At 52.7% G+C, this 22,936-nt stretch overlaps 1 pseudogene; it reads right to left on the bottom strand.

Moving 5' to 3' along the window:
- Positions 1-22,936, bottom strand: part of LOC132334706 (zinc finger protein 850-like) — a 1,213,125-nt pseudogene that overhangs the window by 1,131,384 nt on the left and 58,805 nt on the right.

Below are 22,936 nucleotides of genomic sequence, written 5' to 3'. Positions count from 1 at the left end.
AGAGGCTGCCAAGTGCCCCAGGCAGAGCACTTTGTGCCACAGCTGCCTCAGCCCCTCCTTTGCCCAAGAAGCCTTGCAAGGACTCCTGTCACAGTCCCAGTGATCCACGAGCTCTGGGGGAGCCTTCCCAACAAGGATCAGGGCTCACTAAGGCTCAAGGAACACACAGCTCCAGTGTCTCAGGAAAAATGACTCCCTTCTCTGCCATGGTGCTGTTGCCCTGCCTGAGAACTCAGCTCTTTGCCCCAGCCCTGGAGGGCACAAGACACCAGCTGCCCTCCAGAGTGGCTGATCACCCCCTCCCAGGCCCTGCAGCTCCCTCCCTCCTTCCCTGCACAGCTCCAGGCACTGAATGGCCCCAGCTCCACCTGCTTTACAGAATGGCAGCCCAGGCACTGACTGGATGGCTCTGCCTGGGACAGGGAACAGCACCAGGGAGCTGCATCCCTCTGGGCATTCAACTGGCACCCACAGCAGCACTGCAGGATGGAATTCTGCTGCAGCAACAACGGCCTTTAGTCTCAACTCTGAGAATATTAAAGCTCAAAATGGGAAGGAGAGGGAAGGAGAAAAACTGGACTGAGCTGCCACATCCAGGGCTGCTTTCCCCTCCTAAGACCTTGCCCTCGCCACTCTTGCTGAGAGCCACTTCCCCCCTGCCAGGTGCCCTCATGAACAGAAGCAGAGCCTGACTCTCAGCAGGCTGCTTGCTGTGGCCCAAACCAATGCACGCTGGTCACAACCAGCACAACTCCACCTCTTGCAGCAAGAAGGAGAGGAGGCCCTCGGGAAATTTGTTCCACCTCAAGCACCAAAACCCAGGCCAAGAAATGATATCATTCCTGGTCCCTTTAGAAGAGGGCCCAGGACCGTGCTGGGCTGTGAGCAGGGCTGCTTTTCACCACAGGCTGCTGCCCAAGCCCTGCTGTTCTCATGTCCAGCTGGCACAACATGAGGCCATTAAGCAGCACTTCTCCTTGGCAGCTGCAGCCAGCAAAGCCTGTGCAAGGCAGTGCCTGGGGGAGGCCAGGCAAGGGCTGGTACCTGGCTGTGATGAACAGTTTTGTCACTCCCTTGCCAATGCCCTCCAGGTCCACCAGCATCCTCCGGCGGAACTCCATCACCGTGTTGGAACACAGGGTCACCTGGTGGAAGAGAAGAACAGGAAATTCTTCTTTACAAAAGCTCATTACCCACCTGTGATATCCTCCAGTTCTTGAGGAGGATTTGGCCTTCATTCTTCTGCAGCTCCATGTGTAGAGCACAGTCTCAGAGGAACAAAAGCCTTCTGGCAATACCAGATTTGTTAAACACACCTTGCTATCAGGGCATAGGTCAGCTACATTCAGACATTAGACTAAAGCTCTTTGCAATACTGAATTCAAATTAGGGGTCCAATTTCTCATCTGACTACAATGACATCCATGCAGAGGAAATCTGACTTGAACAAAATGAGTTCAGCTTTACAGCAGCAAGCTGAGGGCAAAGTGTGGCCCAGCAGGTGCTGGGCACTTCATGGCTGCCGTGGGACCCGGAGCCCGGGCTGGCTCTCAGAACTCTGGCCCCATGCCAGGAGTGGGGAACTGCCTCAGGATGGGCACTTACCAGAGGCAGAACCCTCAGAGCCACTTGCTCTATGGTGCAAGAGACAAGCCACGACAGGGAGCAGGCAGAGAAGAAAGGAGGAGGCTCCCTGTCTTGAAGTTCCACAAGGAAGGGTTTATTCCAAGCAAGGGGATCAGAGGCAAAAGAGCCCTGGGCACTCCTGTGAAATGGCTTTTGTACAGACACAAATCGGGGGGGGGGGGGGGGGGGGGGGATACAAACAGCAAACCATTAGGGAATCCTCAGGGGAGCAGTGAGGGGATTACATCAAGTGTACATCTGGGGCCACTTGGGGTAGGAGGGTGGAGAGGATGGCTCACAAGGGCCAATGGGACCTCCAGGAATAGGGGAATTCCAAAGGAGTGTTGCAGACAGGGAATGGCTCGAGGTCAAATTGGCAAAGAAGGCTGGGGAACAAAAGGGGGTGGGTTGCCTTGAAAGGCAGGGAAAGAGCTGGAACAAGGGGCAAGGAATGGCATGAGGGACAGCTTTGAGGGAGGGTGAAACCCAGGGGTAAACCAACTCGGGGAGAACATGGGGGTACAACAGAACAAACCACTTAAGAAGAAATCAATAAAATAAATTTGAACCACTACACATGGCTGCAAAGTTTTCTGTCCCCTCTAGAGATTCCTGCAGTGAACACAAATCATTCTGCTCCCCAGGAGGGGGGAAATGAGACCAAGAAGAAAAGCCAACTGCTTTATACAATGACATCTCTCTAACAGCCACCTTCTGCCATCATCCTTGCTCTGCCCACTTGCAATCAAATCAATTGCTCTCAAAAACACAAGAATGGCTTCAGGCCTTGACCATAAGGTATGTGACCTCAGCAGATGATTTTGGAAACCAAACAGTGCTCCTGGAGGAACATCCCGAGTAAGCCAGCTAGCAGAGGCCTCCCAGCAGTGCAGATCTCTCCCTCCCACCATGCTCAAAGCTGGCACCAGAGCTAAAGCCCTCCCACACTCCAGGGCAGCTTCAGCCCTGGTGCTGCAGCGTCTGTGGCTGGACTCTGGCTGTACCTCGATGTCCTGGTGTCCCTGGGGGAGGATGGTCCCTCGGCTGGGATTCATGGTGAACTCCCTGGGCTCAACATAGAAATGGATTCCCTTCCTCCAGGCTGGGTCGCTGTGCCTGCGGATCTGATCCACGCTGTCAACAGCCGGCTGCGTGCCATCGTCCGACATGCGGAGCTGGAACGTCAGCGGCACCGCGGAGCTGTTGGTGAGGCGACAGCGCTGGGTGTAGGGAAAGCCTGGCAAAGGACACAAATATCCAGTCAGGCACCCATGATGGCATGATCCTGGGGTGAATATCCTGGCAGGATCAAAGTGGGATTGGAGTTCAGCTCTTTATTATCTGAACTACAGCTCACCGAGAAGGTGCGTGAGGAATTAATCGTCACTTAGTTCCCTTTGACACAGTTTCCAGATTCCAGACTGCAGCCCTGAAAATGCCCACTCCTAACCCTGCTCAACACTGCAAGCTTCTCTCTTTGGGATGGGGAGGAGCTCCCTCACCTGCCCCAAACCAGCACCACTTATCTCTCAGTGATGGGTGTGCATCCAGACCCAGCATTTACTCTGAGAATTCAAGCTGTCAAATTCCCTGGGAAGCCTGCCAACACTCCCACTGTTTTCAAGAGATATAAACAGGGAGTCGTCATTGAGAAGAAGCTACAGCAAAAGAAAGTGAGGATGGAATCAGGAACTAGAACGTGAGGCAAAGCACCCTAATGCAGCTTCTCTCTGCAGCATCCTTGAGGCATCTCTTGATTTGGGCCAAACAGACTGAGCACGGGACAGCTCAGAGCCCACTCAGCTGGGGGCACACCCAAGCCTTGCTTTGAGATTAGCAATTAGGAATCAGGTCCCACCTCACCCAACAAACAGGGACATCACAGCCATGCTGCTCACTGGGATTGCTGCCTGCAAGGGTTTAGCCCACTTTAGCTCTGAGATTTGCTTTCCATCCTGGAAAGCCAGAGATACAGCCACTCATGGTGGGGATGTCCTGCCGAGCCCGCAGAGCAGCCACAACCTGCTCTGCAGGGCACACCTGGCTGGGCTGGCCAGCTCTGTGGGGAGGAGACTTCTCCCCAGGCCTGCTCACCAAGAGTCCCTGGAACACAGATGGGGACTGCAGGTGCAGCCCAGAGCTTCTCTGGGCCCATCCAAATGACCACTGCCAGCTCCAGCAGTGACTCCAGCAGGGAGGTAGGAGAGGCACAAAAAGGACAAACCCAGATGTCAAAACCTCAAATGAGACTGAGCTCAGCACATGCAGACAACAGTCAACAGTCACAAAGAAGCAAAGATACAACAGCTGCCTTCAGCTGGAGAGACCTTAGGAATGAAATTGGATTCAGCAGGATCAATCTCCTGGTTCAGAACCATATTTCTATCTGTTGCCTTGCTTGTTTCATTTCTTCACAAGGCAACTTGACAAGTGCCTCCACGCCGATGCAGGCTGGGGAAGAAGCAGCTCAGGAAAGGCAATGAGTTTCCTTCCAAAGTTCAGGAACTTCATTGTTCTGGGTTTAGGCTTGGCAGTGAATGTTGCCCTTGGTCTGGGAAGGGGCAGAGGGGTTTTGGGGTGTTTTGGCCCTGGGGCTGGGCTTTTCCCTTCGGGGTTTTTTGGGATTTCGGGCGTGATACTGGGGGCGGCTGTGCAGTCGGAGCTGAGCTCGGGCAGTGAGCGGAGCTTCCCTTCCTCCCGCTCGGGGATCGAAGCTCGGCTGCTGCTGCTGCGGGAGGTTGTGTGCTTGGCCCCGGGACTGCCCTGGCTGCAGCTCAGCGCTGCCATCGACCCTGCCTGCCTGCCCTGCTCCTGCCTGCTGCTGCTCCGCACTGCCGGCATCCCCCTGCCCTTTGGCAGTTTGCAAAAGGAGCATTTCCTTCCTTCCTCCCTTCCCTTCCCTCCTTCCCTCCCTGCACCGGCTGGGAGGGGATCACTGCCCTGCCGGATCCCACAGCTCCTCCTGCTGGGACCCGAACTCCACTCAAGGGGAAAAACGGGACTTGGCGCCTGGGAAACGTCTGTTCTTGCCTTCTTATCTGTGCTCTCCTGATCGAGTCTAGGAAAGAACTGTTATTCCTTTTCCCATAGTTTTGCCTGGGAGCCCTCTCATTTCAAAGGTAGAATTATTTGGAGGGATGGGCTCATCTTTCCATTGCAGGAAGATTCCCACCTTCCTTGACAGACATCTGTCTTTCAAAGCAGCACAGAGACACCAGAAAACACTGACTTTATATTCCTTGCTTCTGTTGGATCTCCCAATGGCAAAATGCCACCTGAGGCAGCAGCAGCCCTGCAGTTCACAGCCTGGAGAGGCTGCTGGGGCAGAGCGTGAGTGAGGGATGCTGTTCTGTTGGAAGGCACAGATTCCTGAGGCTGTGTCCCAGCCCAGGGAACACTCACCAAAGGAGATGTCCCCGAAGTCGAGCTCAGGGAGGTCGAAGTGTAAACTCAGTGCACTGACGCTGCCCCTGGAGGGCGAGGACAGAGGAGGAAACGGCTCGGTTAAAGGAATTGCAAAGGTCCGGCTGTCCTGGCTCGCGGGCACAAAACCTGGGCTCAGGGCACCCTGGGTTTCCAACCAACACAGCCCCATGTGCTCAGCACAGGGCCCCGTGCACAGGAGGCAGCTAAAGCCAAGTGGCCAGCAGCCAACAGCCACTGATGGGCTCTGGGCACAGGGCAGGCAGGAGAAGCCCCCAGGTTGTTGCTGGTCCCATGAAGGACCCTGAACACACACCCAGACATGGCTCTGTGCCTCAGTTTCCCCATCTGCAAGGGGATGGACATAAAGGTGTCCCCACACACTTCTGTAAGCAGCCCTTCCAGCCACAGATTCCCTGCTTTGCTCCTTCTTAGCTGGAACTGCTGTTCCCATGGAGGAGCTTTCTCAGCAGAGTTTGACCCACACAATCATGACAGACAGAGTTCTGAGACATCAATCCAGGCCATGCCCAATCATCCTCTGAAAGGAGCAGCAACAGTTCTAGCCGGGGACAGATGGATCCCAGAGGAAAGGACCAGCTTGTCAGCAGTGCACCAGCTGGCACAGCCAAGAGCAACAGCTTCAGCAACCAAACCAGGGTGTCCTGAATCCAGCACAGCACCTCAGCTGTTCTTGAACTCAGCAGACAAACTCCAAAAGTCACCAACATCCACTGAAATCAGCACTTGAAGCTGCACAACACTCACCAGTTGATTTCATGATTGCTGCCAATCAATGCCCACTCTGCCTTTTGGTTCAAACTCAAGGAGCAGTGACCTGGGCCTTGTGTTGTGTTCACAGGACTGCCCCTGGCTCTGCTCTGCACATCTCAACAAGAGACACCTGCCCTTGCCCAAGGAGAAAGCTGCTTATGCAGAAACACCCCTGATCACTTTTGGGGAGGGACAGAGGAGAATCAATTATTTGATGGTGAAAGGTTCCCTCTTGATTTCCAAAATACAAAAGCAGCACTTTTCCTCCAAAAACAAAGCCAGCATCATTGTTTCCCCACTGTGGGCACACCTACTTGCCACTTTTCTCTTGCTAGGTAAGAACTTCCTTGCTCTTTTTTATCCCTCTCCCTTATCTTATTGGTGTAATCCAGTGCAGATTGCTTCCATTTCTTTACTGCCTTGAGCCAGTGCCTGCCAACAGCAGCAGCCCAGCTCCAAAGCTGCAGAGCAGCCAGAACAGCTCTCCTGCTCCCACTACATTATCCCAGCAGCACATGGCTCAGGCTGGCAGGGACAAGGCCTCACGCTGCTGTGCTTCTGAGGACTGAGCTCTGCTTCCCCTGTGATCAGCCCTTCTCCCTTGTGCTGGGCCAGGATTATCTCTTGCCATGGCCCCAGCCCACAGGAGGATGCCCAAGTCCTTGGGACAGTTCCTGCTGCAGTTCCCTGACTCCCACCTCAGCCCTTTCCTGGCTGTGCCAAGGAGGCACCAGAGCACTCTGTGCACAGGAGCTGGGAGCACAGCTTGTCCCTCCCAGCAGGGCTGGCAGAGGTGAGCTGAGGCTGCTGCTGCCCACCTGCAATGGATTATTAACACAAGTTTTTACAAGCACTGCTGCTGCTGCAGAATCAGCCAGGCTGGCCCATTCAGGTGGGACATCCCAGAGCAGCTGCTGCCCAAGGCTGATCCATCCCACTGCCTGCCATGGCCCAAGGCACAGGGAGATCTCTGCAGGGAGGAGTCATTCCAGCTCCCAGGCACCACCAAGGGCAGGAGGCATCCTCACACTAAAGCAGTGCCAGCATCAGAGCTCAGATTCAGACCTCAGGAAACACCTTTTTTCTCTGCTCCAGCCCAACATGAGGTAGGTGGGGGATGTCCCAGAGACAGCTACAGATGTGCCCACCCAGCTCCTAGGGTCCTTACTTGATGGTCAGGATGGCAGGCGTAGGAGATCCAGCCACTCTGAGCTGGAACTCTTCCTCAAAGCTGCCCAACACGGTGGCACTGAAGGAGATCTGCACAGTCTGGCTCCCTCCTGCTGCAATGATGCCCTCCTCGGGTGCAAACTTGAAGCAGGAGCCCACCTTGGTGGCTGAAGGGATGCAGGTGAAGGGAGCATCAAGAGCTCCTTGGTTCATCAGTTTCACCTGCAGCAGCAAGAAAGCAAAGTGGAAATACATGTGGAACCTTCCCTTCTTGGGAATTATTGTCTCATGATGCCAAGAACAGCCAGAAAAGGCAGAAGATGCTTTGTGCTGCTGAGTGGCAGAAGTCAAAAGATACAACAGGACAAGTTCTGCCTTTGGGTTTTCCTGCAGAGCAGAGGTAACTCCACAGAACTGCACTCACCCTGGGGTGATCCCATGGACACAGAGCTGTGCACCTCTGCTCAGCATCACCAAGCTCACTGAGAGCTGGCCCTGAGAGCAACGTGAGCTGATTGCAGCTGCCTAAGGAATCACCCCAGAGCTGCTGCTGCCCCAGTTAGCACAGTTCCACCAGCACCATCTGCTCATTCACCTTTCCCCACACCATGAAAACAATACATTGGGAATGAGGCATCAGCATCAAAATGTACAGATAGCACCATCTTTTGGTAAGAAAACTCAGGGTGTCTTTCTCTTCCCCAGCCAAGCTTTTGAAAATGTCTGGCATGATGCAGTGCCTCACTTTCTACCCCTTCAGTTGATCTCTCATGGTTTTTTTTGGCAAGCTTGATACTATTGTGCGAGAGGCAAATAGGTAGAAAAATGCTTTGCTTTATTCCCAGGAACACTTTTCTCTTTCTAGAGCCAGAGATGCACCAAGGCTGAAGTGTGCTGAGGGACTGGTCAGCAAGGGAGAGAACTCCCAAGGCTTTCCTGTGCCTTGCAGCAATCAGCAGGAGACACTTGCCTGGAAGCTGTTGCAGTGGGCTGAAGCTCAAAGGCAGCCAGTTTGTGTCAGCTGCTTCTGCAGAGCCCAGGCCAAAGGAACCTTGTGTCTGCACTGCCACAAAAGCCTCTGAACATGCAGCTTTTGGAGCCAGTGCTGGGTTCATGGGCCAAGGGGTTGTGGTGCAGGAAGCCTCCCAGCTGATCCCTAAGGAAGGCTGCCCAAAAGCAGGGACTGGGGCTTCAGGAACAACAGACACACCTTTCTGACCCCCCCCAGATTTGAGCAGGACATCAAATATTCCCTGCTCACAAGTGCCCAGGGTGGCAGGAATTCCACAGCTCCAGCATGCTTGCTGCTGCCTCAGGAGCCATCAGGATCCATCCCAAGTCCTGCTGCTCACCTCATAGACGTGGGGGGTGTTGACAAAAACGTTCCCAAGGTCCAGAGTCTGAGAGCTGAGTTCAACCAAGGGTCCTTGGCCTTCCCCTCGGAGCTGCAGGGGCAGCCTGCTCTCACGGCCTGGGGAGAGATGTCCATTGCAGTGCAATCATTCCCTCTGTTACACTGCATTTTCCAGGCTGCCTCAGTGCTAGTGCCTGAATGAGCTGGATGCAACCAGCTCCTGATGCTGCAGGAGAAGATCTGGACCCTTCGCTCCCCTCAGGAGATGTCCCTTGGGGCTGACTTCTAATTTCTAACCCATTCCTCAGGCTGCTTTCCAATTTGAGCCACCACTTTGCTGAGTTTAAAACATCTCTGGTGTCCTGGAGTGGCAGGCCAAGGAGTAATGGGTAGAAATTGAAAGAAAGGAAATTGAGGTTAGATATCAGGGAAGGAATTTTTTACTGTGAGTGATTGGAGCAGGTTCCCCAGGGAAGCTGTGGAGGTTCCAGCCCTGCAAGTGCTCCAAGCTAGGCTGGATGGGGCTTGGAGCTTCCTGGTCTAGGGGGAGGTGTCCCTGCTGACCAGGGACTCTTCCCAGCAGTTCCATGGGAGCCCAGTGGGCTCAGGCTTGCACCATGGCTTCACTGAGGGGCAGAGAAGCAGGGCAAAGGAGCTGCACCTGAGATGCTGCAGTAAGCCACACTTCCATACTCCAGTGCTTCCAGGGGTTTGAAGGTCACCTTGATTTCGGCCGAACAATTCGGCCCGATTTCTCCCTCCTACAACAGAGAGAGACAGCAAAACATTGCTCTGCACACTTCACACTGCTTGTTTGCAACCACACTCCTGTAAGCCTTTGTTTAGAGCATCAGTGATGAGTGAACAACCCAAGGAGCCAAGGAAACCCTCCAAACCCAGCTCACACCAGCACTGGAAGCTCTCAATGCTCAGCTGATCAGCTCCCACTCTCCACAAGATTCCTGCCGCTCTGACACAAGCTCTTGCTCACATCATGCTGCTGGCAGCCACAGTGGGATGCAACTGCCCCTGTGCACAGGTGGCTCTTGGCCTTAGATGGGCCATAGGAGTGACCAAGAGGAGAACATGATGCCCTTCCTTGAAATGCAAATATTAGTTAAGATGTTTTGAAAGAAAGCAGAGGTTGGGATTATTCTGGGCTTTACTCCAAGATGAGAAGGGATTTTGCACTGTGCACACACCAGGTACTCATCATCTCTCACAATGCCAGCACTCAGAATCAGGGCTCAGCTTGATGGTAGCACATGGCAGTTTGCTTGCATCACCAGAAAAGGAAAAGGTTTTGTGTCCCTGTGTGCAGGAGAGCTCCAAAGGCCCATTTCAGCCTTGCACCCTGGTGTCCAGGCTCACAGATGACACTGGAAGGCAGACTCAGAAATAGTGCAAGGCATGCTTACAGGAGGGGATTGGCATTTCTGGCATTACCCTTGGGCTGAATTTGACCTCCTTTTGCCAGGGAACCATGGCAAGCTTCAGGTCAGTGTGTGAGCTGGCAGTGCTCCAACAGCCTCTGCTGAACCCCACGTGTTGGGGGAGCCCCTGCCTGCAATAACTGCTCCCTGTGACACTGCAGGGACACACACACAGTGCCTTGAGCAGCTCGAGCCTGACAGCAGAGCTCGGCTTTGTCAGGCTCCCAGCCCTGCCTTGAGCCTGCAGGGCACAAATGCTTTGAGCAGGGAGCTCTGCAGCCACTCCAGAAACTCCATGTCCTCCCTCCCACCACATGGGGCCAGCTGAGGATCTGCCCAGTGACTGCAGCCGGGGGAAGGGGGACGGGGGCAGGGTGCTTGGGAGGAGCAAGTAGAAGAGGAGGAGGAGGAGGAAAATGAGGTTCTCAGCTATCACTTACCATTGGCTCGATGGAAAAAATGTCATGGGAGAACAGCATGGGGTCTTCTGGCACCTTTGCCATCTTCTCCTGGACCATGCTTTTGAAGGAACTAAGGGAAAGAAGAGGGTGTATCACCTTTGGAAAAAGGGGCTGGCAATTCAGGAAATGTTTAGGGATGTTGCCAGGTCATGTAGGAAGAAGATTAGAGAGACAAGAGCCCAATGAGAACCTGAGGAAATCCAGTCATCACAATCGACCTTTCCTTCCCAAAATGCCATCCCTGGCTGGAGTATCAATGGAACTGGAATGCTGAGTGCTGAGCTCCTGAAGGCCAGGGACACACACCCCAGTGCCAGGGATGGTTTACTTGGCCTAAAACATTCAAAAGCACCAACACCCCCCTGAGGCCAAACATTAGTTTCACTCTTGGGCCATGGATCTCACTGAAATGCATCTTTCAAACCAACCTCCTCTTCTCTTCATTCTCTTCTTCCTCACTAGGAAAAGCCTTCCACTGGAAGTGGGCTGTGATGTTACTCCTGTTCTCAATGAACACAGTTCTGTGGCTTGACATGGTGATGAAAGTCTTGTCAAGCTCCACGGAACTTGTGCTCAGCCCAACGTTGACATCCACAGCTTCTCCGTGGAGCTTTGTGTGGATAATTTCTTCCCCTGGAACAAAGCAAAGGGGAGTCTTTGCTCAGCTCACTGCCTGATGGAAGCACAAGGAACGGAGCAAACCACAGGGCACAGAAGAAAGTGTCCCAGTTTTGAGCTGAATGAGCAGTTCTGTGAATCAGTGCATTTATCCCATCCTGACAGCTCTGTGTTAGAGTGTGGGGATGTCCTGGGCAGCTCCTTAAACACCTTATTTCTGAGGGTGTTTGTGGAGATTTGGCCCCAAGGTGACAGTATGGACAGGGAGATTGGTCCATGTGCTCTGGTGACCACTCAGATCACCAGGATTTCTGCATCCAAGTCCTTCAGGTGACAGGGCTGAGGAGCCTTGCTCAGTCCTGCCTTGCCCAGACTCTCCCTGGGCATCCCACCAGACTCTGTCTCTCCTGATCCCTTGGATCCCTTGTTGCTGACCAGCAAATATGCCTGGGGGCAGGTGGGCAGCAAAAGGAGGCCCAGAGGAACAAGTGAAGTGACAGCCCCCAGCAGGAGGGGACACAGGGGAGGAAACACAACCAGCCTGTCTCTGCAATGTGACAAACCACTGCAAAATGAACACCATGAAAATCATCATCATCATCATCATCATCATCTCCCTGGCCAAAGCCACAGCGACATCAGTCTTGAAATATTTGATATTGTTCTGATCTGAAAAACCAAGCTGCAGTATTGCAAATGAAATAAAAAAGGGACAAAGATGAGTAAGTACAGAGCAGCTTCTCCATTAAGACTGAATGGGATTCCTCAGTCTAGAAATCAAATGGGAGACAGATGTGAGAGGTTTGCAACAGCAGGAACAGCCTGGGAAATGGGGACAGGGAAAAATTTGTTTGGGTTTGTCACAAAAAAAAGAACTAGAGCACCTGAAAATGTTGTTAGACAGAAACTACATCTATGTGTAAGGGCCACAGAGAAAAAGGGTCTGTGGCAAGCCAGGGGAGAAGACACACATGGGACAGAGGTGTGCAAGAAATCCACTGCATTGGAGAGAGTCTGATGGAGACCTCACCTACAGCACTGCCCAGGAATCAAATAAAACTTCAGCCAGGCATAGCCACATGGGAGTGGAGAATCAGGGATCCTCTTTCCTCCACTCAGCAACTCCCAGCACAACAGGAGTCCAAAATCTCTGCCTGTTAGAGGAGATTCACTTTCTCAAGCCCCTAAAGACCAAGGAGTTCTCAGTTTGCTTTGGGGTGAAGCTGAGCAGGGGAGGTACCTCTGGAGGGAATGCAGGGGATGGGACAGCAGGGAGCCATGGTGCAGAACTGTCCTGTGCCCGTGCAGGGCCCAGCACTCACCTGTGCTGCAGCTCACTGCCAGGGAGCCCCAATGGTCACCGCTGGCCTGCGGGTGAAATCCCACTGTCACCTGCACGGTGTCACCAGCGCCCAGAGCTCCTGTGGCCGGCACCACGGAGAAAGGACTGCAACACAGAGAGAGGGAGCAGGGCTGGGGGGACACCTGGCCAGGAGATTCCTTCTGCACTGCAGCTCACTGCAGCTCCCTGGGGCAAGCAGGGAGCAAACCAAGCACAGGCAGCAGAAGACAGCCAGAACAGACAGCATCAGAAACAGCCACTGAGCCACTGCTGAGGAGATCCAGCCCTCACCAGATCCTGGGGCTAAAATGACCTCAGCTCCCCCATACTCTGCATCCAGCTCTCTGCAATGAGGCTCAAGGGTCCCACTGCCACCAATCCCATCAGAGAATGGTTTCTGAAGAGCACAGAGAGGGTTCAGAGCTATCTGCATGACAACTTGACACTGACTGCCTCAGGAATTTCTCTTTTCCTGCTGCCTATGAACCTCATCTCAGGAGATGCAAACGTTAGGGCACTGCCTGTCCTGGCAGATTACAGCCTAGCAATCAGACAGGGAGAAGGAACTATTCCCTGAAGACCAAGGAATAGTTACTGTTGCAGTGTGGTTCTTTGGTTTCTTTTCCATTGAAAACATCCTGATTTAGCCAAAAAGACACATTTTATCAGCATTTCAATGAGAGCTTCCTTTTCTAAGAAAAGGAGCAATCAAAACTCTGAAAGAGTGCAACTGCAGATTAGAGCAATACAGTGACCTGGAAACAAGACCCAAAAGGAGGATGCCATTTACAGTCTGAAGGGTCCAATCCCAGCTCAATGAAGCACCATCAGCAGGAGCACATCAAGGAAACAGAACAGGAGGTTTCTGTGTATTTACCAGCAATGCAGTCTGGGACTCTGGGTTGTCATGCAGGCTGGTAACTGCTTGCTTGGCCCACCAGACAAACTCTGTGCAATGTGTTGGAAATAATGATGCAACTGTGTTGGTGCACTTTGGATTTACCAGGAGCAATCAGCATTGATCACCAGGTAAAGAGCTCTTGCCTGACAAACACAAGACTCTGTGCTTTGATGCTCAGGGACAGCCCAGGGGAAAAGTGCTTCTGCCCAGCAGCTGCTGGGCTTTGTGCTCTTCTACAGCCCCACTGAGCAAACAAAAGTTCCTGGCCTTGGTGCTTTGCTGCTGGTCAATCTGTTACTTCAAAGTGTCTTCTGGGGACTTTGGTGATGAATGCATCACACACAAAAACAAAGGGAACATCTGGCAAGCTGAGCTTTGCTCATGTCAGCAGTGACAGCTGATGAACTTGCTTCAGGTTCTGCTCATGAAGGACCTCTTGCTGCAATGATGGGCTGAGCTGTTCCCATTGCCACTGGGGAGAACATCACTGCTGGCTGGTGGAGAAACCTTGGGCCAGCAATGTTTATGGGCTGGACGTGAGACTTTGGAGGGAGGGGAGGAAAGACAAGGCCCCAGCAGCCCCAGAGCCAGATCAGTGCACGTGCTCCTGCATCTGCCCCGGGGCTGATGCCAGCCCTGCTGCAGCTCTCTGCTGGGGCTCGGGGGATCAGTGCCTGCTGGGGGCAAGGCACAGGATTCTTCCCTTAGTCTTTTGCCAGAAATTTCATCAGAACAGAGAAGTTGCCAGTTAGGGGAATCCCTGGCCAGGCTTCAGCACTCCCTTCCATTCCATTCCCTTCCCACTCCTGCCCCATGTTACATGCTCCTGCCCTCAGATGGCAGGATGGGAAGAACATTCCTGGAGGTGACTTCAGGGCTTGCCTGAGAAAGAAGGTGTCTTCTTTTTTTCAAATTATCAGGAGAAGAGGATCCAGCCAAGTCCAGGACTCAGTTTCAGGCCAGAAAAAACTGAGTGCAATTCAGCCCCTTCACCTGCTACATCCCACCCTGGGCTGGACCCACCAGACTCTTCTGTTCCTGCTGTAGCAGTCATCTCTCAACTCCTCTGAATTTCAGCCAACAGCACTAAGCTGTTCCCTGAGCCCACAGATAGAAGAGCTGTGCAGGAGACATCCCTGACACTGTAATAACCAAATGAAAACCACTGCCAAGAGATGGGGCTGGCAAGCTCAGTTTTGGCCTTTTCTCTGTTCATTGTGAGCTGCTCCTTAAGACACTTCTCACCCTGTTAGATCCATCCTCTCAATGAATCACTACTGCAACTGACAGGCAGAAAAGATAAGGGACGGAGGGGGTTTTCTTGAAAAACACGTTGTTTTCTTCTGCTTTTTAGCTAGGTCCATTGATATGTTTGTTCCCTTCTATGGCATCTAAAGCCAGGTCCAGATCTCCCAATGGCACCTTGCAGTCCCCAGACTCTGCTCTTGCTTTGAGCAGTGTGTTTGCTCAGATGATTGCCAGAGGTCCCCTCCAGGACCACTGGAAAGCCACGTGCCTGTGGCCTCTCAGGGAATGGGTCTATTTGGCTGACAGTGCTGAGGAAGCATTTCAGAAGCTGCTTGTGCTCAGGAGGGTGCAAGCCAGCTACCAACATGTTCCAGCAGCCTCCAGCAAATCTGGGACAGAGAAAGCTCCAAGGCCACAGAAAGCAAGAGCTGATGCCATCCATCCTGCTCCCTTCCAGCCAGGCTGCAGGGCAGCAGCTGCAATGCTCTGGTTCCTTTTGCTGCTCTTTCCCAGCTCTGCTGTCCCCCAAAGGTGTTTTGCACAAGGACAGATGAGCTGCCTCACCTCTGGGTGCTCAGCTGGTAACGAGCTGCCTGGGTACCGACATTGCGCACCAGCAGAGTCTTCTGGGTGCTGCCCTGGACTGCACACTTGGAGAAATCCAGCTGGGCAGGGAAGTCCAGGACAGCTCGGGCACCAATGGCCCGGATGGGCACAACGATCCTTTCCCTTGATGTCATGCAGACCAGCTGGTGGCAATAATCCTGCAGGAAAAGAAACTGCCTCAGCACAGGGCATTTAGTGCCATCCCCATGGCAGAAGAAAAACTTATTGTTCATTTTAGGGTGCAATAGGTAAATTGATGCTCCAAGGGCATCGATTTACCTATTGCACCCTAAAATGAACACTAAGTTCTACTAATATGTCACATTTTAAAGGCACCGGGGCACTTTTGCAAAACCTATCTCTGTGGCATTCAGCTCTTGTATCACTAGGTCATACCCATACCCTAGGCCACCACAATTTTACTCTAAATTTTAATGATTGTTAAACAATTCCTAAGTTCATTCTAAAGAACATGGTGCTTGGGAACACAGGACATTCCTCTAGGTTTCTATATTCCAACTGTCTGAGAATAGGACAAAGTCTTCAACTGGCTCTAAGCAGCAAAAGGAAGATGAGAAAACAGCTGCACCCAAAGAGATCCTGCACCTCTGGCCTGCTGTAGAAACATCAGTTGGCTCAGAACTCCTCTCTAACTTTGCCTCTCCTACCAAGCCAGGAGAAGAACAGTGCCAAGAGGTAGCAGGATGCTGTTGGAAAGGGCCTCTCTTTGTTTCCCTGCAAGGTTTCCTCCCTTCCATGCCATGTCCTAAACCCTTCCCTATGAACAAGCCTCCAGACCAGAACATGAACCCTCCAGATCCCAGCACTGAGATCAGACTTGCCAGAGCCTCAGCACTGCTGTTCAAACCTCCCCACAAAAGCACCTCTGGCACGGGATGGGTGCCAGCTGACAGAGCAAGCACAGGGACAGGCATGAAGACAGAGCCCCAGTAGTGTCACTGCCACAAGCCCTGGGCTCACAGCTCTGCCTGCAGCTTGTACCTGCCCAGCACGAGCTCCTTCAGGCAGGTGTCCCAGTCCCCTGCAGCTCAGCAACCTCCTGCTGACCAAGGGCACCCAGAGCCCAGTGTGCCTGTGCCAGGCCGGGCTCACGGGCACAGCACATCCTCTGCCCTGGCCCTGCAGCTGTACCATGCTCACTTGTGCTCTGGGACAGCACAGCTGCAAGGCTGGAGAGCAGAGGGGGTGAAAAAGCACTGTCTTTGCTCCAGCCCAGGGGCAGGCAGGGAAGCTGGTGCCAGTCAGCAAGGAGGAAAGCTCTCTGACCTCTTGGTTCCTCTGGTGTTTTCCATCATAATGAAACCCCTTCCCCTAGACCTAGAGATGGCCCAACATCTATCAACAGCCCTCTGTCATTTCCATCCTGTTCCCTCTGCATCTTCCCTTGGCAATGCTCAGGGATGTGCAGGGAGGGGAAGCAGAGCCTGTCAGGCCTGGCTGCAGTGCCTGCCAGCAGGGGCCAAGGTGTGACTGGCTGCAGGCTGCCTGCCCATGGCCTGAAGCCAAGCTCACAGCATGCAATGGGCTGGAGCCAGAGTGCAGGGAAAACAATGGCTGTGCAGATCATCCTGTGCTTTGGCTCCTCCACTCTCACCTTGTTCTCGGCGGGGCTGAAGCGGATGCGCACAGGGGCAGAGGCGCCTGCTGGCACCACATGGTACACATTCCTGGGGCACGCCAGCTGGAAATAAGGGCAGCTCTCCATGCACACCTTCACCAGCCAAGGAATCTGCAGCAAAGACACCAAATGATCATTGTGCCACTTGTGCCAACAGGACCAGAGGAGACCTGTCCGTGCCCTGCTGGCATCCCTCCTTGGCCCCTTCCCAAAGCACTTTCAGCTCTGCAGGCACAGGCACATCCTTCACAAGGCTGAACTGGAATCCCTTCTGTCTGCCTCCAGCATTTTGGCCAGGGCCAGTAGGGCAGTGCCTGCTGGCAAGGAAGGGCTGAGCAGGTCAGCACCAGGAGGATGGAGACAGAGCACCTGAACCAAGTCATCTGCCTATTCAACAAGGCCAAAAAACCTGCTGGCTTCTGCCTGCACACAGCCATGCAGTTGTCATGTTCCAGAGGGGAATGTGCTCCCTGAAAGCAAACCAGCACATTGTCCTGGGGGAAGGAAGAAATTCCCTTCTAGCAGATTAGCTTTGGGTAGGGACGTTGTGGGGATACAGTCAGGCAGGCAGAGCAGCAAGAGAGGAGACCAAGCCCTGTGGCCTTACTGGGAAGAAAAGCAAACCTGAAAAGCAAAACAGGGAAGGAACACAGAAAGACAATCCCTAAAACAAGGAGATGGCAAAGAGAATTGCAATTAGCAGTAAAGCAGCAAGGAAGAATCATTAAACCATGAGAGCAATCAGCTTGCCAAAAGTGACAGCAACACAGACAGGCTTTGCCTGTTGACTATGGGCTTCAAAGGCCTTTTCTGCCTGGAGAAACATGACCAGCACTTACTGACAGTGTGGTTCCAGGATGAAAAGCCAGTCTTGGCTCTCCAGGCCTTCTTGCTGCCTGTGCAGGCAGGCTGGGCATTCCTGCCTGCAGCCAGCAGGCCAGGTTCTGCCCTCTGGCATTCACAGACACAGCAAACATGCATTTTCTGGCACACTGAGAGCATCAACCCCTGAGCACCAAAATGCTCTCCAAAAGTCTAAACCAGATGATTTGAACTCCCTCCTGTCTCCTCCCACCAGCCCACTCTTGGCACAAGCCCCCCTTGAGAAAATCTTTCCCTGACTGAAATTCCAGTGGTCTCAAGTTTTCCTCTTTACACTGGAACACAACTGCTGACATTTTTCAACTTTTTCCCCTCTTAGCTCTCTTGGCAAAATGCAAAACAATCCCAATTTCTTCAAGTGAAGGTGGAAACCTCCAGGAGCACATGGCTTTGGATCTGCTGTGGTTCTCCAAAGGGAAAGCAGAGCACCGTGTTGCTTTTGGAAAAGCTGAGCAGAGCTGGATGAAGCTGAGCAGGAGCCTGAAGTGGCACTTAAAGGCCTCTCACTGCTTCTGCTCCATCAGCCTGATTGCAGGGCTCTTTCAGAACACGTCTCCTGCAGTGCCAATGCCATTGATGAGAAGTGATTCCAGCACAAAGTGCAGAAGACTCAGCCCCTGAGCTGTGACTGTCAGCTGCACAAAGGGAGCCAAACTGGCTGAGAGAGGCAGAGATTCCTACCAGGAGCCAAGATTAACCAAGGAGACACAGGGTGTGGGACAGACTCAAGGCAAAGCAGGAGAGCAGGAAAGAACTGTACAGCCCTCAACATTCCTCTCAATCCAGAGCTTGCAAGAGAAGGAAACTCCTTTGGGATAGACACCATCACTGCATGGCCAAAATCAGGGGACAATTCCCAGCACAGGAAGATTTCCAGCATCTTGCAGAACAAGGTGCTGAGATATTTTCTTCTGCATGTGATGCAGCAGACAACTTGCTTTGCTGTACACCCAGGGAACGACAGCACTCTCCTCTTCCAGCACAGTGTTAAAGCTCCAGCTGCCAGCACTTACCTTGTCCTTATTAATGAGAGACAGCTCCATCTCAGAGATCTCCCGAGCGACGAAGTTCTGAAATACCACCTCTGGTGGGAAAACCCCAAACCAGCTCTGTTTCGGGGCAGCTGACGGCAGCTGGAGAGGCGAGAGAGAGCAGGGAGAGCTTCAGCTGCTGGGAGGAAGGTTCATGAAGGAGAATCTTCCACTGATCCCCAGGGAAGTACAGACTCTGGGTGAGCACGTCCGCCCAGCCCACTCTGGGCAAACAGTGGCTCACCCACCTCTGCTCTGAGTGATCCAGAGCTGCTGGGCCACACAGAGCAGGCTCAGGCCAAGCTGCTCGTTTGGCATCTATTTCTCCAGGTTTCTTTCTCCACAATGCCAGGCAGCACTTCCCTTAAGCACAGCCCTGTGCCTATGTGGTCACAGAGCTCTGGGGCACTGACTGAGCACTCATGGAGTAAGTAAAACCCATGGATTTACAGGAGACTCAATGGGAAACAATTCTGGGATGTCCTTTACTCTGAGACAGGGAAACGCAGGCCCACACAACTGCAAATATCTTTTTTGCTCTAGAACTTAGACCTATCAGTAAGAAGAGCACAGGACCAGAGGAGGTGGGAGAGATGAGGTGGTATTTGGCTGAAGCCAAAAGGTCATAAAGCAAAAGAATGGAATTTGTTGGTTCTGTGTGTTGTTTGTGGTTTGGATTTGTTCAGGTTGGATGTTGAGTGCGGCAGTGAGAGGGACGGGGTTGAAGACCTGACCAAAAGGAAGTAGGACGAGAGGGGAGGGGACAGAAAAGTTGGTGGTCAGTAGAGAATGGAAGCTCCTGAGTACCCATCCAATGGGAAAGGGGACAGGGACCGCCCCAGCCGGGTATAAAGGGCACAGAAAGATTGCCATTTTCTCAGAGGGTGTGTGTGTGCTTGGCTCTCGGGGAGGGAGACACACCCGGCTCAGCTGAATCCTTACTAATAAATAGTTTTCTTTTGCTTTGATGATTTTGTCCCCTTTCATTGTACTTAAAAGTTAGTGTGTTTCAAACAGAAGGAAAGGCAAAAATAAAAAGACAGATGAGGTGAAAATCAAAAGACAAGGGAGGTGAATGCTGAATGAGGGTAGGGTTCAGTTATTTTCTCAGCAACTTGGGTAAAAGTAGAGTTGGTGTTGTGGTTTGAGGGGAAATGGTTTTTTTTGGGATGGTGTGGTCACGCCAATCGGTGTCCAGATTTTAATATTGACACCTGGTTTGTCCACTGAGGGCATGGATACGCCTCTGAGAACACAGGGGTTAAAAGCTGTGAACTCCCACTGGAAGTTCCTTTTGAGTTCCGGTCCTGGACCAAAGGAGACCTCTCCCCTGTCCAGCTCCGAGCTGAGCAGGGGGGAGGGGAGCCATGCAGCCGGAGGGAGGGAGGCCAGGCCTGGGCCGAAGGGTGGAGGAGCATTGCACTGCCAGGGCTTCGGGCAGCCATCCCCCATTCCCCCCCCGGAGGGAGAGAGAGCGAGAGCAGCCTGTGCTTGTGATAGCGCGGCTGGAGTGAAGGAGAAGGGGGGGGTGCCCAGCAGGGCAGCCAGCCGTGGGAGTTCATGAACCAAACCGGCAGAGCCTGGGACTTTTAACCCTTCTTGGGATGATGGAAACCTTGCAAATGCTGATTCCTCCTGGAGTTGGTGAGATTGAGAGAAGTTGAGAAGAATTCTAGGTGGGAGGAGATGATGGAGTGGCTTTTGGCTGGACTTTTCTTGGATAGCTATGGACAGAACCCTTCAGTTCCTGTGACACAGAGACTGCATTCTGGGGGGAGGCAGTGGCTCAGAGCCAGGAGAGTGCGGTGATGTGAAGGTGTGTGAACAGAGACGAAGGGTGGAGGAGGGTTGTGGTGGTGCCCTCCGTCTTCGAAGAAGAAGAAGAGGAAGATGATCTCTGTTCAAGAGACCCCTCAGCCCCAGGGGGTGAAACATGGGGGGGACAGGTGTCCCAAAAGGAGAGGGACTGTGCTCTTTTTTGGAACTGGACAAAGCATCCTTAAAGAGAAAAAACCCTAGAAGCAGCTCTGGTCCATGTGCAGTAGTGAGAGCACTGGACATGGAAGGAAGAGGTCACGATGGCAAAATGTTCTCCGGGCGGTGCCACACGTGACACAGAAACACGAGAAGTTTCGCCTGTTTCCTGGGTGAAGTCTGTAGTGCAAGAGGGACTCCTCTCTTCTCAAAGAATTGAGAATTGATTATCCAAAGGGTGGTAACGGAATTAGGAAATTTTTGGTGGGGGGAGGAGGAGGAAATTTGGAAGGTTTTCATCCTGTGTTCTGTGTGTTTTTTCCCTGTAGTTTTATGTTAATAAAGTTTTTTTCCTTTCAATCGTAAGTTGGAGCCTGCTCTGCTCTATCTCTGATCACATCTCACAGTAGATACCAGGAAAAGAGGTTTTCTCATGGAAGCACTGGCATTTCGCCAGGCGCAGACCATGACAGTTGGTATCTCCTTTTTCCACGAGTTTTAAATGGGTGCTTTCTTGTCATTACTGCTATCTTATTTAATGCCACTGTAGAGGCACGTCTGGAATGACACAACAACAGCAAATGCTTCAGGAGCAGAGACATTGCTTTGAGAAAACTCTCCCCTGCTTTGTCTGCCTGCTCCAGCCACACTGCTGTCACTGCAGGGACACCAGCAGGTCTCCTGTGGGACTCCACAGCAGACACATTCTGCTGAAGGGAGTGGCTGCAGCACACTGGCCCTTAGCTGTGCCCTTCCCTGAGGTGTTCCCAATGCCCCTCTCAAGGGCAATCCTTAACCACTTTGTTCCATGTCTCCTGCTGCCAATTTCCTGCTCAACAGCCCACCTTGATCACCTGCCCCTTTGGACTGTGCTTTCTACTGGGCCAGTCCTGCCAGAAAAGCAGCTTTAAACACACCTCTAAGTAGGCACTGATCCAGATAAAGCACATCCATTCCTCTCTGCCCAGGAAGCACATCCATTCCTCTCTGCCCAGGGCCAGTCCCCTGCACATCTGGCACCCTGCAAAATCTAACACCCTGTCAGGGTCCAACACATTGTTCCAGCCCAAAGCAGGAATGCAATTTCTTTTGTTAAATCTGAAGTAATTCCTGCACATCCTTGGCCTTCAAAGGCCAACGCTGCCACTCTGGAGGGAATCCTGTGACCCCAAGCATTTGATGGTGACCACACCAAAGCTAGAGGAGGCTCTCTCAGCAGGAGAATGGCAAATGGCAATGTTGTGCCTTTGTGTCCCCAGCCTTCCCCCTGTTAGCAATGGCAGCTACACTCCAGCACAGCCCAGCAGCTTCAGCAGAGGTTATTTGTGTTGCTCTGTGCACATCAGGACTCCCAGTCCACCCCTCCCAGCAGTGTGCAATGACAACAGCACCTGGACACTGAGGTGTTTTGCTGGAGACAAGCCTGTCACAAGCACACACCCCCTTCAAACTTCATGTTCAACAGAAAGGAAAAGAGCAGGAAAAGGCTACCTTTGGACCAGTCTCACTCCTGTCTGGAAATGGGCCAGTTCTGGGCAGAATACTCCCCCCAGTACTGGCCTCCTTCTTCCTGCTGGGAATCTTCTCCCTCTGGAACTTAGAGGGAAGCAGCTGAAAGGCAAAAATACACCAGCTAGAGCCTAAGAGATGGCTTGTTCAGAGAGGCTTTTCTGGAACAAGTGGCACTGGTAAATAACTTGTGATCACAGCCACTAGGACAGTCCTGGGAGCCCTGGAAGTTTCCTGCTGAAGTCCTTAGCATCAGTAAATTAATAATACAGAGTGCAATACACACACTCCAGCCACATGGCTCTGTCCTATTGGCTTCTCTGGGATTGGATGGGACATGGTTGGGGATTTCTGCTCTTTGGGCATTTGTTTCCTCTTACATTTCCTTGGATTGAGGCAGTGACCTTTCCAGAAAATGGGCAGGAGCTCTCAGAACTGCCTGAACTCCATCCCTGCACAACACTCAGAACTCACAGCAAGGAGATATCGTTGCTGGCTGAGTCCAACAGATGCAAGAAAACAAAGCTGTACCAAGAGGGAGGTGCACAGGAATGTGTCCAGGTTTTGGTTCTCCCTGTTAAATTGCTTTCTCCGTCTGGGCTGACAGAGCCCTCCACAGAAGAAAACAGAGGGATCTCCTTGACAGAGCCTCAGCACTGGGGCATCTTCAGCCAAGAGAGCTCCAGACAGCAAGGGACCTTTGTGGCCTTGGCTCCAGTGCTGCCTGCAGGGCTGGATCTGTGCCCACAGGAGCTGGGAGAGAACAGCTGCTTTGGAAGCTCTTCCAGCTGGGAACAGCCATGGCTCTCAAGGCTTTGGGCAGAATTTGAGCTTTCCCTCCCCCACATGCCCGGGTGGCCAAGGGCAGGATGGTCAGAGCAGCACAGGTGAGTGCCCAGCCTGACAGAAGGAATTCCTGTGGCAAAGGGAAAGGGACAGAACACG

This window comes from Haemorhous mexicanus, chromosome 16 (genome assembly GCF_027477595.1).
Source record: "Haemorhous mexicanus isolate bHaeMex1 chromosome 16, bHaeMex1.pri, whole genome shotgun sequence".
Lineage (NCBI taxonomy): Eukaryota > Metazoa > Chordata > Aves > Passeriformes > Fringillidae > Haemorhous > Haemorhous mexicanus.
This window is presented reverse-complemented; position numbering and strand designations above follow the sequence as displayed.